The following is a 16,854-nucleotide window of genomic DNA, read 5'->3' on the forward strand; positions in this document are numbered from 1 at the left end:
AGGGACATTTAAGAGACCCTTAGATAGACACATGAATGATAGAAAAATAGGGGGCTATGTGGGAGGGAAGGGTTAGATAGATCTTAGAGCAGGATAAAATGTCGGCACAACATTGTGGGCCGAAGGGCCTGTACTGTGCTGTAGTGTTCTATGTTCTATATTCTACGTACAGGTTAGGAAGTTGTGGGCATGCTAGGTTGGCACTGGAAGCGTGGCGACACTTGCGAGCTGCCCCCAGAACACTCTACGCATTTCACTGTGAGTTTTGATGTTCATGGGACTAATAAAGAAATCTTAATCTCAATCTTGTAGTGAACCCAGTGGTCTAGAGGATTCCACACTGCTACTGGTGTTCTTAGAGATAGTTAACAGACTTGCTTAAGGTCATTATGTGTTTCAATGGAATTAGTGGGGAGATTATTTCCTCCAGCAAGTGGACTAGTAGCATCTTCACAAACAAAAACTAGTGAAAGGTGAAATGGGCAGAAATTTCTTCATACGGAAGGGTGTTATGATCTTAGTTGGAGGCACAAGAGGCTGCAGATGCTGGAATCTGGAGCAGCACTATCTCCCCTCTATCTTTCAGTCCAGTTGAAGGGTCTTCGACCTGAAACATTGACTGTCCATTTCCCTCCATAGATGCTGCCTGACCTGCTGAGTTCCTCCAGCACGTTGTGTGTTAAGGGGAGTTTCCAAAGAGCAAACTTCAGAGACAAAGGATTAAGGTGGGGCGTTAAGGGGAAATAGCAGGGCTCTGGGTCTAAACTGGAGATTTCCTACAGCCCCAGTATATGCACAATGCTGTACGATTGCACAGATGTACACTCCACGGGAGTTACAGGAGACTTTTGTCATGATTTATTAAATGCCAACTCAGTTTAATATTTAGTCTGTTGGTTTCAGGCCAGTGATAACATCAGACACTTATTAGTTCATTATCTTCTTGAAATGCGCATCGTCAAAGCAGGGGCCATCACAAACTCCTACCGCACTTTCCCTGGGTAAGTGATAACAGATTCACGGCTCCTGTCCACTCTGTCGCTCTGGCAGGGGAAGGTAAATGGGAAAAGTTGTTGAGGTTTATGCAACAAAGCACAAGTGACCAAACTGGTCTGCTTCCTAGTTACAAAGGTTGTTCTTCATTCCCATTTCATCACGGTTACTGAACTGTCTGCTTGTTTGTACACTTTTCTTTACATATGGCTGCATATACACACAGTTGTGCATCTGTTGCTATCAGTATCATGCATGTGCGTGCATATGCAAGTGTGTGCATCTATCCGTGTGCATGCATGAGTGTGCATCTGTGTACATAAGTTGGAGCACATATGACAATGAGTGTGTCCTTGAATGTACTCTGTGTGTGTGTGTGTGAAATCATGTGTGACTGTGTGCTGCATACGTGTCCACATGTGAGTATTAATACCCATCTGGTCTCCAGATGTCTTGGACTCCCCTTGCTTCTGGAACGTTACCTCACTCTGCCAAGTCCGTGCGGAAGCTGGTGTGTAACAGGCAGCCACATTAAGAGAAATCAGACACAGGCAACTTCCACTCCACAAATTAAACTCAGGATGTAGAATGTCTGGATTCTTATGGACAATCCCAACATCAACAGACTTGAACACGTAGCTCAGGAACTCAGATGTTGGCATCACTCACTGAGTGAGACATGGTGAGCAGGAGATGGCCAACTTAAAGAACAAGGCGGTTAGCCCACTTTCTTTTGGAAGGACAAACCAGAAGAGGATCACCATCTCCACGGGGAGCGTTTTGCTGTCAAGAATGAGTTGGTCTTGTCTCACAGTCTCCCCTCAGAACATAGAACGTAGTACAGTACAGCACAGGAACAGGCTCTTAAGCCCACGATGTCTGTGCCGACCATGATGCCAATTTAAACTGATCCCACCTTCCTGCACTTGGTCTGATTCCCTGAATTCTCTGCCTGTTTATGTGTCTTGTTTAAATGTCTCTTAAACGTTGCTACTGTATCTGCTTCCACCACCACCCCGGCAGACGGCTGCCCGCACCTACCACCCTCTGTGTGTAAACAAAGATTGCCTCATTAAACTTTCTCCTCTCACCTTAAACCTACGCCTTTTAGTATTTGACGTTTCCGCCCTGGGAAAACAAGGGTGTTTGTGAGATAAGATATCTTTATTAGTCACATGTACATTGAAACACGCAGTGAAATGCATCTTTTGCGTAGACTGTTCTGAGCGCAACCCGCAAGTGTCGCCACGCTTCCAGCGCCAACATAGCATGCCCACAACTTCCTAGCCTGTACGTCTTTAGAATGTGGGAGGAAACCGGAGCACCCGGAGCAAACCCATGCAGACATGGGGAGAACGTACAAACTCCTTACAGACAGCGGCCGGAATTGAACCCAGGTCGCTGGCACTGTAATAGCGTTACGCTAACCGCTACACTACCATGCCTGCCCTAATATCCCATTTTAAAATAGAATCAGCACTCCACAGTCATAAGTGCCAACCCCACAAGTCTGGAAGCTACAGATGAGGCCAAAGAGGACGTCGACCCACCCGATGGGTGTTGAACTGTCCACTGCCTGACCTGCCCCATTATCTTCATCAACTAGGCTTCAGCACATCAGCAGTAACAGAACCTGAAAATCAAATTGCTGCAAGAAAGTTGAAGTTCCCAAAGACCTTCTCAGCCTGTGCCTCATAACCTGTCGACTCCCAGTCACTAGGAGCTGCAAGTCACCACAGTACATGCACTGCCCTGAAGCCTACCATAACCAGCACCTGAGGAGAGACACTTCCCTTCTCTACCAGAAACACCCAGACCGGTTTGATGAGACTGACCTAGTTAACCACCAGGCGTTCCTAGATTGGAAGCTCCATTTGCAAGGAAAAAGAAGCAGCTCTACAGACCGCTGAAGGAAGAGGGTCAAAAGGAAGACAGTGATCGAAAGGACAGGTAATGGATGGAGAGAGCACAGGAGGTCAGCAGCTCACTGACAGCTCTGATGTGTGCGGGTTCTTCAACAATATCAAGGCCATCTATAGCCCGACTCCCAAGGTGCCAGCGCACCGGTCTTGTCCTCACTAGAGGCATCCTTGACTCTATCTCACAACAAACATCTGGTCCAGCCTTGCCGTCACCCCAGACTAGCAAGAAACAGGAAAAGGAATGTACCATTAACTAAACAATAATAAGCCTCAGGAGCAGACAGTGTACTATATAAAACTTTGATAAGATAAGATCTCTTTATTAGTCACATGTACATCGAAACACACAGTGAAGTACATCTTTTGCGTAGTGATTTGGGGGGCAGCCCGCAAGTGTCGCCACGCTTCCGGCGCCAACATGGCATGCCCACAGCTTCCTAACCCGTACGTCTTTGGAATGTGGGAGGAAACCGGAGCACCCGGAGGAAACCCACGCAGACACGGGGAGAACGTACAGACTCCTTACAGACAGTGGCCGGATTTGAACCCGGGTCGCTGGCGCTGTAAAGCATTATGCTAACCACTACACTACTGTGCCTGCCATAGGTTAGGACTCACTTGGAGTATTGTGTGCAGTTCTGGTCACCCCATTACAGGAAGGATGTGGAAGCTTTGGAAAGGGTATAGAAGAGATTTACCAGGATTCTGCCTGGATTAGAGGGTATGAGTTGTAAGGTTGGACGAACTTGGGTTGTTTTCTCTGTTCTTATGTCTCCATTTTGCTGCTCCACTGCAGTCTCTTCTAGGTATGTCTGCCCTGAAGAAGTTTTCCTCCTCTTTTCGATGGGAGTTCCGTGAGACCCTCTCACCATCACCATCTCCAACATTAAAGCCAGCCACCCATGGGTGTATTGGTGTTTTGGACAGAGGAAGGGTTGGTTTATGGGGCTAGAGACAGGTGGTGTGAAGGGTTGGAGAGATGGGTGGTCTGTGGGGCTGGGTGGGGGTTGTTGGTGTGTGGAGATAGATACATTGGTACCTCTCCCTCTCAAATCTCTGAACTGTACCTTCACACCATTAGGACCCTGGAAGGTCCTGTCAGGACCAACATTTTATTGAAATTAGATTTATGAGCATCAACTGTGCTTCCAGAAAATGGCTTTGATGAACAGCAATTCTTCCAGCTCATGGTTGAAGCCACTTATACCATGTCACCAGCACTCTAAGACAGCGAACTTTGCATAAACCAGATGTCTTGTTATTAATTATATCACATCCTGATGCTGTGATTTGCTTTACATAATAAAATAATTTGCAGCATTCCTGTTGTTTGTCAATAAGCTGTATGCAAAACTCAATTTGTTACTCATTTACTAATCAGTAGCTAATTTATTTAAGCATTGGAATTGGCAATGGAAGTCACTCCAGTCCAATCCCGTGAAGACGTGCAATTGCACGGAGCATTTTACAGTTTAGGGTTGTTTTACAACGCAGTAGAAGTGTTGCTGTGCAGTCACTGTTACAACGTAGGGAAATACAGCAGCCAGTTTGCATGCAATAAGATCCTACAATCTTTAAGCCGGTAGATAGTGTGTTTTACTGATGAGGAATAAATATTGGCCAGGGAGAATTCCTCTGGTCTTCAGGGCCTCTATTTAATGTCACATCAAACAGCCACCATCTGGGCCACGCCAGCTTCTTGCAGCTACCATCGTGTAGGTGAAGTCCCACACCACCAGGTTCAGGAACAGCTGCTTCCCTTTAACCATTTGGTTCTTGAACCAGTCTGCACAACCCTAATCACTACCTCAGTATAGCAACACTATGACCACTTTGCACTGTACAATGGACCTTGTTTCTTTTAGTTCTAATAAAGTGTTCTTTCTTTTAAAAATTGTTTAATTTATGTTTTTCTTTTGAATGTTGCATCTTTAATGCTATGTGCCTGTGATGCTGCTGCAAGTAAGTTTTCCATTGCACCTGTGCGTACATGTACTTGTGCAGATGACAATAAGCTCGACTTGACTTGAAAAAGCAGCTCCTCCAGCAGAGCAGCACTCACTCGATGCCGTGCTAGAGCACCAGGCTGGATTTCTGTCTCAGTTTTCTGGAGCAGGGACTCAGGATCTCGTTGAAAGGGTAGAATGTTTCTCAATAAAGCTACCGAGAGTGAAAGGATCAAAGTTCGCATTGCAGGTAGTTCTGCTGTAATGTGTGTTTCCAAAATGCAGTTGGTTATAACCCGGGTTAGGGAACAATCTTTGCATTGATTTATAGCATGATTGACAGATAATCTGTAATAGTTACACAAGAGATGGCAGATGTTGGAATCTGGAGCAACACACAAGACGCTGGAGGAACTCAGCGGGTCAGGCAGTGTCTGTGGAGGGAAATGGACAGTTGACGTTTCGAGTCAAGACCCTTCATGACCCACTGAGTTCCTCCAGCACCTTGTGTGTATCTGCAATGAGTGATGGTGGTCAGGTGTTGGGAGACAGGAAACTACATTGTTCTGCTTCCAAAGTGCACGTGAGAGATGGGGACTTGGTTTAACCACGTGCAAAGTGAATTTGGAAGTGCGGGATTAATATCAGAGGGTGCTCGATGGTTGGCACAGACGCAGTGGGCCGAAGGGCCTGTTTCTGTGGTGTATGGCTCCATGAATAAATGCAGTTCCCGCTCAGGACTGTCACTGGAGGTCTGGGGTAGGACTTGAACTCACAACCTTTGGCCTCTAAGGCTAGTGCAGCCATAAGCAGTTATGGCACAGTTATTTTCATTGCCTTTAGCATCCCCTTGCAGTATTCCTACCAATGGATGTTCTTTCCAACCAGAGCACCATTTCTCTGCAGCTGGCACAGTGATACAGTAACTACAGCTGCTGCCTCACAGCTCCAGCGACCCAGGTTCAATTCCGACCTCCGCTGCTGTCCGTGTGGAGTTTGCATGTTCTCCCTATGACCGTTTGGTTTTCCTCTGGGTGCTCCGGTTTCTTCCCACATCCTAAAGGTTGGTTAATTGACTGCTGTAAATTGTCCCCAGTGTGTAAATGAGTGGTAGAATCTTGCTGGGGAGGTGGCGTTGATGGGAATGTGGGGAGAATAAAACATCAGGGTAGGGTTAGTGTCAATGGGTGTTTGATGGTTGGCACAGATCTGGTGTGATCTGAAGGGCCTGTTTCTGTGCTGTATCTCTCCTTATGATTCTTGCTTGGTGGCTGTGGGGTATTAGGTGAGGAGCAAGGTTTTCAGGCTGTGGCCCTTAATTCTCCTGGATTCTATCCAACACTCACAGGTGGGCTTCCACCTTAAGTTCTCCATACGCTTGAGCTCCTCCAAACCTGCCTGTGTCCTGTCTCACTCCGAGGGTTGCTCACCCACCCGACCCTGCGCTCCTGTCCCACATCCTGTGTGTGTGAACATTGCTGTATAACTGCTCGTTGCTCCTTTCCTCTTGACGGTTTCTGGAGATCACATAATATAGGAACATCTACACTTCTTGCTGCCTCGCTTAAACAGCCAACAGAATCAATGACCCCACCCACCCTGGACATTCTCTCTTCTCTCCCCTCCCATTGGGCAGAAGATACAAGAGCCTGAAAGCATATACCACCAGGCTGAAGGACAGCTTCTGTCACGCTGTTATAAGACTATTGAACAGTCCCCTAGTACGATAAGGTGGACTCTTAACCTTACAATCTACCTCGTTATGGCCTTGCACCTTATTGTCTGCCTGCACTGCACTTTTCTTCGTAACTGTAACAACTGATTCTGCATTCTGTTATTGTTTTCCCTTGTACTACCTCAATGGACTGTTGCAATGAAATAACCTGTATGGATGGCATGCAAAACAAAGTTTTTCACTGTACCTTGGTACATGTGACAATAATAAACCAATTTACCAAGTTACTAACGTTGCTGGGCTGAGGAGGCAGATTGACAGATAAGCCACATTGGGAATATTGTGTTCAGTTTTAGTCATAAGAAAGATGCCATTAAGCTGAAAAGAGTGAAGAGGAAATTTACGAGGATGTTTCTGGGATTTGAGGGACTGAGTTATGGAGAGAGGTTGAGCAGGTTGGGACTGTTTTCATTGGAGCGTAGGAGAATGAGGGGTGATCTTATGGAGATGTATAAAATCATGAAAAGCATAGATAGGGTGAATCCACACTGTCTTTTTCCCAGGGTTGGGGAATCAAGAACTAGAGGGCATAGATTTAAAGTGAGAAGGGAGGGATTTAATAGGGACCTGAGGGGCAACTTTTTCACCCAGAGGGTGGTCAGTATATGGAATGAGCTGCCAGAGGAAGTTGAGGCAGGTACATTAACAACATTTAAAAGGTACTTGGACAAGTACATGGATAGGAAAGGTTTAGAGGGCTATGGGCCAAACACGGGCAAATGGGACTAGCTTAGATGGGAATCTTGGTTGGCATGGACCAATTGGGCCAAAGGGCTTGTTTCTGTGCTGTATGACTCTGTGACTCTATAGAACATAGAACTAAGGGCCAGGAATAGGCCCTTCGGCCCACGATGTCGGTGCCGAACACAATGCCAAAATTAAAATAAATCTCTTCTGCCTGGACAAGATCCATATCCCTCCACTCCCTGCATATTCATGTGTCTGTCTAAAAGTCCTTAAACACCTCCATCGTATCTCCTTCCACCACTATCCTTGGCAGCGTGTACCAGGCACCCACCTCTACGTGTAAAAAGTACATGCCCCACACATCTCCTTTAAACCTTCCCTCTCTCACCTTAAATGCATACCCTCTAGTATTTGACATCTCTACCCTGGGTAAAAGAGTCTGTTGACCCTATCTATTGCCTACATATGACAGATCGGTGCTGTTTACCTTTCCAGCTGGGGGCATCTCATTTTCATATATCCTAACGACATAGAGGGAGGCCATTCAGCCCATTAAGTTCATGCCGGCTCTCAAAGCAATCCCATCAATTATATCTTATTTCCCTATAACCTATTCTCTCTCTGTCAAGCCCATCGACTTCCCATCCACCTACACATTCGGAGCAATTTACAGCGGCCAATTAACCCACCACGCCTTTGGGATGTGGGAGGAAGCCGGAGCACCCAGGGGGAAACCCACGTGGTCACGGGGAGAACGTGTAGGCTCCACACAGACAGCACCAGAGGTGGGGATTGAACCCAGGTCACTGGTGCTGTGTGGCAGCGGCTTTACCCGCTGAGCCATCATAACTCCAGGGAGTTTTCCGAGGTGTAATGCCCGAGGAAGATTTGATGGTGGCTCAGGATATCAGTGCAATGCTGTTTAAAGGGGATGTTATGCACAAACTTTAGTGGTAATTCTCATTTAAACATACGGACCACATACATCTGTATTTAACCATAGAGACAATGTTCGTTGAAGATCAGTGACATCACCCTCAACTCTTCCAAATGTCAGCGGCTCTGTGTAAAGGTGAGCAATATTAGTTTTGCATTCAGAGCAAATGCTAGACTGGAGTCCTTGATCTTTGCTGTTATTGAGCAGATGTTATGATATTGTGTGTGGGATCAGTGATGGAATGGCTGGCGTTATGGCAAGACCGGACTACGTTAACATACAAAGTACCCCGAGGTTCCTCTGGCAACAACTACAACATGCATTAATGTAGCGCCTCTCACGTCACGATGTGTCCCAAAACTGTTGTCAAAGGGATTGCGACATCAACCGCATGAGGTGTAAGGGCAAATGGGCAAAAGCTTGTGCAAGAAAGAGAGTACTGGGGAGAAAGACAGAGAGAGAGGTTGAGAGAGAGCAGGAGAGAAGAGAGAGAGTGGAACAGGGAGAGAGAGACTGTGGAGGGGAGAGAGAGCAAGAGAGAGAGAGAGAAAAGTGTGAGAGAGGGGAGCGAGGGTTAAGCAGTGAATTTCAGAGTCTGGGGCATCAGCCGCCATTGGTGGAATGATCAAGAGGCCAGAGTTGGAGGAGTGCAGAGTGCAGGGTTGGAGTAGAGCCACAGGACGAGGCGTGGCCTCGTGTAGTCCTTCCTGCACAGATTGGGCTCACAGTCGACCCTTGGATACGGCCGGGGAAGTATCTGCCCCAACAACGCAATGGAAGGGAGGTGTGCAAGTTCCTCTGAGGGAGAGCTTCACCCACAGCAGTGCGAACACATAGAGGTGACCTGGTTCATTGGTTGCCACCAGAAGACACAGTGGGGCAGTGGCTCTGCTGGTAGAGCTGCTGCCTCACAGCTCCAGCGACCCAGGTTCAATCCCGACCTCCAGTGCTGTCTGCGTGGAGTTTGCACGCTCTCCCTGTGACCAAGTGGGTTTCCCCTGGGTGCTCCGGTTCCCCCCTCACATCCCAAAGACGTGCGGGTTGGTAGGTTAATTGGCCGCTGTAAATAACTCCTGATATGAAGGTGCAGAAGCTGGAATCTGGGAAGAGTTGATGGGAATGTGGGGAGAATAAAATGGGATTAGTGTAGGATTAGAGTAAATGGGTGGTTGATGGTCGGTGCAGACTTGGAAGGCCGAAGCGCCTGTTTCCATGCTATCCCTCAATGAGATGTTTCTTCAGTCACATCAATGGACTACGATTGCACTGAAGGCAATCAACACGAGCAGCCTGTCCTCAAATGGCTTCCCAGCGTGACCAGCACACTCCGGGTAAAGTGTCAGAAGCCCCACCCCTTCCCTTCCTTACTGTCCTATCAGATGCCAGATTGGCTGATTGATTGGAGCAGCATGGCCCCACCCATCCCACAGTGTGGTGAAGTCAGCACATATAACTCAGCCAAAAGAACCCAACGTCTGAATAACACGTGACTCACAAGGCAAAGGGAGACTGTTAACAATAAAGCCACGCTCATCCTATGATGAGCTGCTCTCGACGTTGCCGGTTCTGGCCCCGCACGTTAACTCCAACAGGAAACAGTAAAAAAACGAGCAGCGGGTCAGGCAGCATCTGTGAAGGGAAATGGATAGTTGACATTTCGGGTTAAGACCCTTCATCTGCAGTCTCTTGTGACCCCTGGCAGAAAAGCATAGACAGACACATAGAATAGTATAAGCACAGGAACAGGCCCTTCGGCCCACGATGTTGTGCCGAACTAATTAAGCTGGTAATTAAAAGCCTAGTAACCTAGTCCCTTCTGCCCACACGTTCATATCCCTCCATTCTCTGCATATTCGTGTGTTTATTAAATGCCTTTATCGTATCTGCCTCCACCACCACCCCTGGCAGCGCATTCCAGGCACCCACACTCTCTGTGTAAAACAAATTTTGCTGTGCACATCTCCTTTGAACTTTCTCCCTCTCACCTTAAATGTATGACCTCTAGTATTAGACATTTCGTCCCTGGGAGAAAGACACCAGCTGTCTACTCTATCCATGCCCCTCATGATCTTATAAACTTCTGTCAGGTCTCCCCTTAGCCTCCGCTGCTGCAGAGAAAGCAACCCAAGTTTGTACAACCTCTCCTCATAGCACATGCCCTCGAAAGATCCAGGACTCTCCGGATTAAAGCTGGAAGTTTGTGAAAATTTCCAGGGCTCCAAGGGTTTTGGAGAAACCTCTGGGTTGGTGAGACTCGAAGCCCCACAGAACCGCCAGACATTGCCCCCGTGTTTGCCAAGTTGGAGCCTATGGCCTGGAAGATCTCAGAGTGAGCTGGCTGCAGAGAACCCAGATGTGGCTCACATCTGTTGTCAGCTGTGGCTCAGAGACTCCGACAGCCGTGAGTTCAAGTCCCACTCCGTGTGAGAGTGTCCTGACGGATTTTCTTTCTGAGATGTTGGTTGAGTGATCCGATGTGCTCCATTTTTCTTCCCACTTTCCCCAGTCTCTCCCTGTTGCCTGTAATCTCCTCCCTCTGCCTCGTGAGTCACGGACGGGGAAACACTGGCACTGAATCAGTAAGTGGAGATCGAGAAGCAGGGGGAATCCGTCCACCAGGCTCTTCTGTATCTAATACCATGAATTCTGTTTTTGACCTCAGTTCCTTGACATTACTTCTGAATTCACTGAAACCCTCCTATACACTGTAATCAACATATAGAACATAGAACACTACAGCACAGTACAGGCCCTTTGGCCCACAGTGTTGCACTGACATTTTATCCTGCTCTAAGATCTATCTAACCCTTCCCTCCCACATAGCCCCCCATTTCTCTATCATTCATGTATCTATTTAAGAGTCTCTTAAATGTCCCTAATGTATCTGTGTCCACAACCTTGCCAGCAGTGCATTCCATGCACCCACCACTCTCTGTGTAAAAAAAACTTACCCCTGACATCCCCCTTATTTTCCTCCAATCACCTTAAAATTATGTTCCCTCGTGTTAGCCATTGTCGCCCTGGGAAAAAGTCTCTGACTGTCCACTCGATCTATGCCTCATCATCTTGGACACTATCTCTTGTAACCCTTGGCAACTGGGTGAAACTTGAAGTTTGTCGTAGAGACATACAGCACAGAAACAGGCCCTTCGGTCAACTGAGTTCCTGCTGACCATCACACACCCATTTACACTGACCTTACATGAATCCAATTTTATTCTTCCCACATTCCCCATCAACATCCCCCTCTCCAGATTCTACACACTAGGGGCAACTTACAGTGGTCATTTAACCTACCAACTCGCACTTCTTTGGTTTGTGGGAGGAAACCGGAGCACTTAGGGAGAACATGTTGTGCATGATCCCACAACAGACAGTGAGCCGTACTGCGGTCCTCGAGTCAGACAGTTGTGGGTCCAACAAACAATCTGCTGGAAGAACTCAGCGGGTCGAGCAGCATCTGTGGAAAGAAGGGAAGCGTCGACGTTTCGGGTCGAAACCCTACATCAGTTATGAGTTCGTCCCATTCAGAGATTCAGGCACAAAACCCTGGGCTGATACTTTGGTGCAGTACCGAGGGAGTGCTGCAGGGTTGGAGGTGCATTCTTTCAGATGACTGTTAGACCAAGATCAAATGTAGACACAAAATATGTCCTGGCACCTTACTGACTAAGAGGAGGAGTAGTTCTTGGTATCCTGGTGATCTTTATTCCTCAATAAACAGCAGCTTATCTGACCGGTATCACATTTGATATTTATGGCAGCTTGTTATGTTTGTTCTCTCTTTTCCTGTGCCGGAACAGTGAGAACACTTCAATTAAAACGCAATTAATTAGGTGTAAAACATTTTCAGACATCCCATGATGTGATACAAAATGGACTACGTTCTCTAATCATTGAGCATCACCGGCACGGCAGCTGTTCAACTCACATCTCTGGCAACACACCTTTGAACATCTGTGTACATTTGGGTTGTTTTCTCTGGAGCTGCAGAGCTGAGAGGAGACCTGATAGAAGTTTATCAGATTATGCGAGGCATAGATGTAGACAGCTGGTATATTTTTCGTGGGGTCGAAATGTCTAATACTAGAGGGCACGCATTTAAGGTGAGAGGGGGTAAGTTCAAAGGAAAAACACGATGATGCTGGAGGAACTCAGCAGGCCAGGCAGCATCTGTGGAGAAAAGCAGGCGGTCAACGTTTCGGGTCAGGACCCTTCTTCAGGACTCAAGAACCCATGCCCTCTAGTTCTAGACTCCCATACCCTGGGAAAAAGACTGACTATCCACCTTATCTATACCCCTTATGATTTTATAAATCTCTATAAAGTCATCCCCTCAGGCTCCTTCGCTCCAGGGAAAACAGTCCCGGCCTGTCCACTGTATCTGGTTAGTTCCCTGATTACTTGCTGGACCCACATACTAGCCTTTTGTGCACCTTGCACCGGGACACTCAGGTCCCTCTGCATCTCGGAGCTTGGCAATCTCTCACTGTTTAGAATTAATGTTTCTATTTTGTTTTTCCTGCTACAATGTGCAATTTCACATTTCCCAGTCTCAGACTCGGGTCTTGAATCCATATTGTAATCAGCAGTGGGCAGGAATTGGGAGATAATTCTGCTTATCCTTGAGGATCAAATGATCAAACGTTCATGGAGACGGCCCCACAGAGAGTCATGGAGTCATACAGCAGGGAAACAGGCCCTTCAGCCCAACTGGTCCATGCCAACCAAATTGTCCACCTGAGTTAGTCCTATTTGCCTGCATTTGGTCCAGATTCCCCAAAACCTTTCCCATCCATGTAACTGCCCATGAGGCTCCATGTATTTTAAATGTAGTAGTTGTACCCACCTCTTATTCTTCTGGCAACTCGTTCCATATTTGGACCACCAAAATACGCACCACCAATATACACACACCAAAATACACAGCACCAGTATATACGCACTAAAAACGTACCACCATTATATGTATACCAATATACACTCCACTCCACTGTCTGTGGAGGTGGCTCCCACATCTGTTTCCAGAGGCTGCAAGATGCCACAGTTAGTCAACTCCCTAACTTTTTAAACTGTTTTAGTGTCATAGAGCAGTATGCACAGGAAGTGGCCGTTTATTCCTAGAACATTGAACAGTTCAGCAAAGGAACTGAATCAGAATCAGGTTTATTATCACTGACATACATTGTGAAATCTGATGTTTTGCGGCAGCAGTACAGTGCAAGACGTAAAAATAACTTTGTTACCAAAAAAAGTAAATAAAATAGTTCAAAAGAGGAATAACGAGGTAGAGTTCAAGAGTTCATGGACCATTCAGAAATCTGATGATGCAGGGGAAGAAATTGTGCCTGAATTGTTTAGTGTGGGTCTTCAGGCTCCTGTACCTCCTCCCCGATGGTAGTAATGAGAAGAAGGCATGCCGTGGATGGTGAGGAACCTTAATGATTCATGCCACCTTCTTGAGGCACCGCGTCTTGAAGATGTCCTCGATGGCGGGGAGGGTTGTGCCTGTGACGGAGCTGGCTGAGTCTACAACCCTCTGCAGCCTCTTTTGATCCTGCACATTGGAACTTCCATACCAGGTGGTGATGCACCCAGTCAGAATGCTCTCTACTGTACATCTATAGAAATTTGCAAGTCTTTGGTGACAGACCAAATCTCCTCAAACTCTTAATGAAGAGCCGCTGGTGTGCCTTCTTTCTGATTGCATCAATGTGTTGGGCCCAGGATAAATCCTCTGAGATGTTGTTGCCCAGGAACGTGAAGCTGCTCACCCTTCCCACCGCTGACCCCTCAGTGAGGACTGGTGTGTGTTCTCCCGACTTCCCCTTCCTGAAGTCCACAATCGATTCCTTGGTCTTGCTGACGTTAAGTGCAAGGTGGTTGTTGTGACACCACTCAACCAGCCCATCTATATCAGGCCCTTCGGCCCACAGTGTCTGTGCAGACCATGATGCCAACCAAAACGAATCCCATCTGCCTGTACATGGTCAGTATACGTCCATTCCCTGCCTTTTCGTGTGCCTGTCTAAATGTCTCTTAAATGTTGGTATTCTAAGATGAAATCCAAATGGGAATTTCTGTTCACCCAACTTTCCATACTTTCTGGATCATAATATCTTGATGCTTAATAAGATTAAGATTAGTCACATGTAAATCGAAACACACAGTGAAATACATCTTTTGCGTAGCATGTTCTGGGGGCAGCCCACAAGTGTCGCCATGCTTCCAGCACCAACATAGCATGCCCACAACTTCCTAACCCGTACGTCTTTGGAATGTGGGAGGAAACTGGAGCACCCAGAGGAAACCCACACAGACACGGGGAGAACGTACAAACTCCTTGCAGACAGCGGCCGGAATTGAACTGTTCTGTGATAATCTGCTCAATAGTTTACCTCTGGATTACTTGCTAGTTGCTTTAAATCCTTTGGTTAATGAATCTTAGGCAAAAAAAATGTTTTTTTCCTTTAAGCTTTCAATTTTGAATATGAAATCCCCTTCTAACCATCCCTGCTCTAATGCAAACGAGTCCAGAATGTGTACCAGAACCCCAACTGGTTGAATTTGGCATGAACAATCAATTAAAAAAACTGCAGAGGCTAGAAATCTGAAATAAAACCAGAAAATTCAGGGAACAGTTGATGCTGTCACTTAGAGACTAGTTGAAAAGAGTTTGCAGACTTGGACTAATAGCCCCGCCCATAGACTCTGACGGAAAGGGTGGACGCGCCCCCCTTTGACGCATTCAAATCACATGCAAGGCATTATGGGCTCTTTGGACGCGGAATAAAACTGTTTGTAATCAAGCATGTTGGAAAATCTGTGAGCTGTTTTTGTGGATCGATGTGGAGAACCACTGCAGAGTATTGTAAACGATAGCATTTATATCTTGCCTACCCTGACCTAAATGTGTGTGGCTAGTTGTTGGTGTTGATCGGCCGAGGGTAATCGCTATTATCAGTAAGGTATATCCTTACCTGTTGCCATTTAGCAGCAGAAAATGATGAATGGTTTTAATGAGTCAGTGATTAACTAACTCCCACCCTGGGGAACTAGCAACACCCCAGGACCATTCTGATACTACTGGCAATGGCTTTTTATTAGTGGTGTGTGTGCGCCTTAGTTTGAGTCGGGGTTATATTGGTTAATGGGGTGGATGACTTTAAGTAGTTGTGTATTAGTTTAGCTGGGTTTCTGGTTTTTATTGCCAGCTGTTATCTGGGTTTGTACGTTGTTGTTCTTAGTTTTCTGTTTACATTCTCTTGGTGGTGAGCAGTGTTATAATTACTGGAGAGAATGAATGCGGACGGCTGGAGGAACTCAGCAGTTGGAGCAGTCTGTGTGGCAGGAAAAGGAACTGTTGACGTTTCTGGTCCGTGTCCTGCTGTGTGGGGATTTAGTTGCCGAGATAGCTTTGTGTATAGACTAATGAGAGCAGTGGGAGAGCGGTTAGAGTCAGATTTATAAACGAGGTCCATGAGCTGTTCAGAAATCTGACGGTGGAGGGGAAGAAGGTGTTTCTGAATCGTTGACTGTATGTCTTCGGGCTCCTGTACTCCCCATGGTAGTAACAAAAAGAGGGTGTATCCGGGATGGTGAGGGTCCTTAGTGATGGATGCTCCCTTCTTGAGGCACCGCCTGTTGATGTCCTCAATGGCAGGGAGGCTTGTGCCGTGATGGAGCTGGCTGAGTCTACAACTCTCTGCAGCCTCTTGCGATCCTGCACATGGGAGCATCCACACCAGGTGGTGATGGTACCAGTCAGAATGCTCTCCACCATGCATCTATAGAAATCTGTAAAGAGTGGTGAATCTGAATCTCCTCCAGCTCCTAATGAAGTAAAGCCACTGGCATGCCTGCTTCATAATTTCACCAATGTGTTGGTCCCAGGATAGATCCTCCAAGATGTTGACGCCCAGGAACTTGAAGCAGCTCACCCTTTCCACCGCTGATCCCTCAGTGAGGACTGATGTGTGTTCTCCTGACTTCCCCTTTCTGTCCACAATCAATTCCTTGGTGTCGCTAACGTTGAGTGTGAGGTTGTTGTTGTGACACCACTCGACCAGCTGATCTACCTCACTCCTGTACATTCTCCTCATTGCCATCTGAGATTCTGCCAACAATAGTGGTGTCATGGGCGAATTTATCAATGATGTTTGAGCTGTGTCTAGCCACACAGTCATGAGTGCAGAGAGAGTAGAGCAGTGGGCTAAACACGTCCTTGAGGTGTCCCTGTTGGTCAGCGAGGAGGAGATGTTACTACCAATACACACTGACTGTGGTCTCCCTATAAGGAACCATTCGCTTCTATATCAAGTTCATAACTTGGTTCTTTGAAGCAAGCAATGTCCTGGAGGAGGTTAGAGACTTGACAGCCCAAAGTGATGTAACACAAAGCATAAAAAGGCAATGCTTCTGACAGAAATTGTGCCAGAAGCTTAATAATGGACTTGGCAAATCTTTTCATACCTTATAAGTCAAAAGATATCCAGAATAATGCAGTGCAGAAACTGGGAGATTACTATAATCCAAAACTGTAATAAACAGCTGAAAGCTATTAGTTTGCGACAAGCAGCCAAAAGCAGCCTGAGACAATGAGTGAGAAGGGTGTTTCATTAAAGAACTTGTCCT

General features: G+C 46.7%; 1 protein-coding gene and 1 non-coding gene across 2 annotated transcripts in view; both read left to right on the forward strand.

The window, feature by feature from the left end:
- The window catches only part of LOC127585524 (somatostatin receptor type 5-like), a 46,333-nt gene that overhangs the window by 10,346 nt on the left and 19,133 nt on the right, over window positions 1-16,854 (forward strand). The gene's annotated exons all lie outside the window — the stretch shown is intronic.
- Window positions 15,178-15,302, forward strand: LOC127585744 (U8 small nucleolar RNA). Its single transcript, XR_007958582.1, has one exon. It is a non-coding gene; the product is annotated as a U8 small nucleolar RNA (small nucleolar RNA).

The sequence above is a fragment of the Pristis pectinata genome, chromosome 33, assembly GCF_009764475.1.
Source record: "Pristis pectinata isolate sPriPec2 chromosome 33, sPriPec2.1.pri, whole genome shotgun sequence".
In the NCBI taxonomy this organism is placed as follows: domain Eukaryota; kingdom Metazoa; phylum Chordata; class Chondrichthyes; order Rhinopristiformes; family Pristidae; genus Pristis; species Pristis pectinata.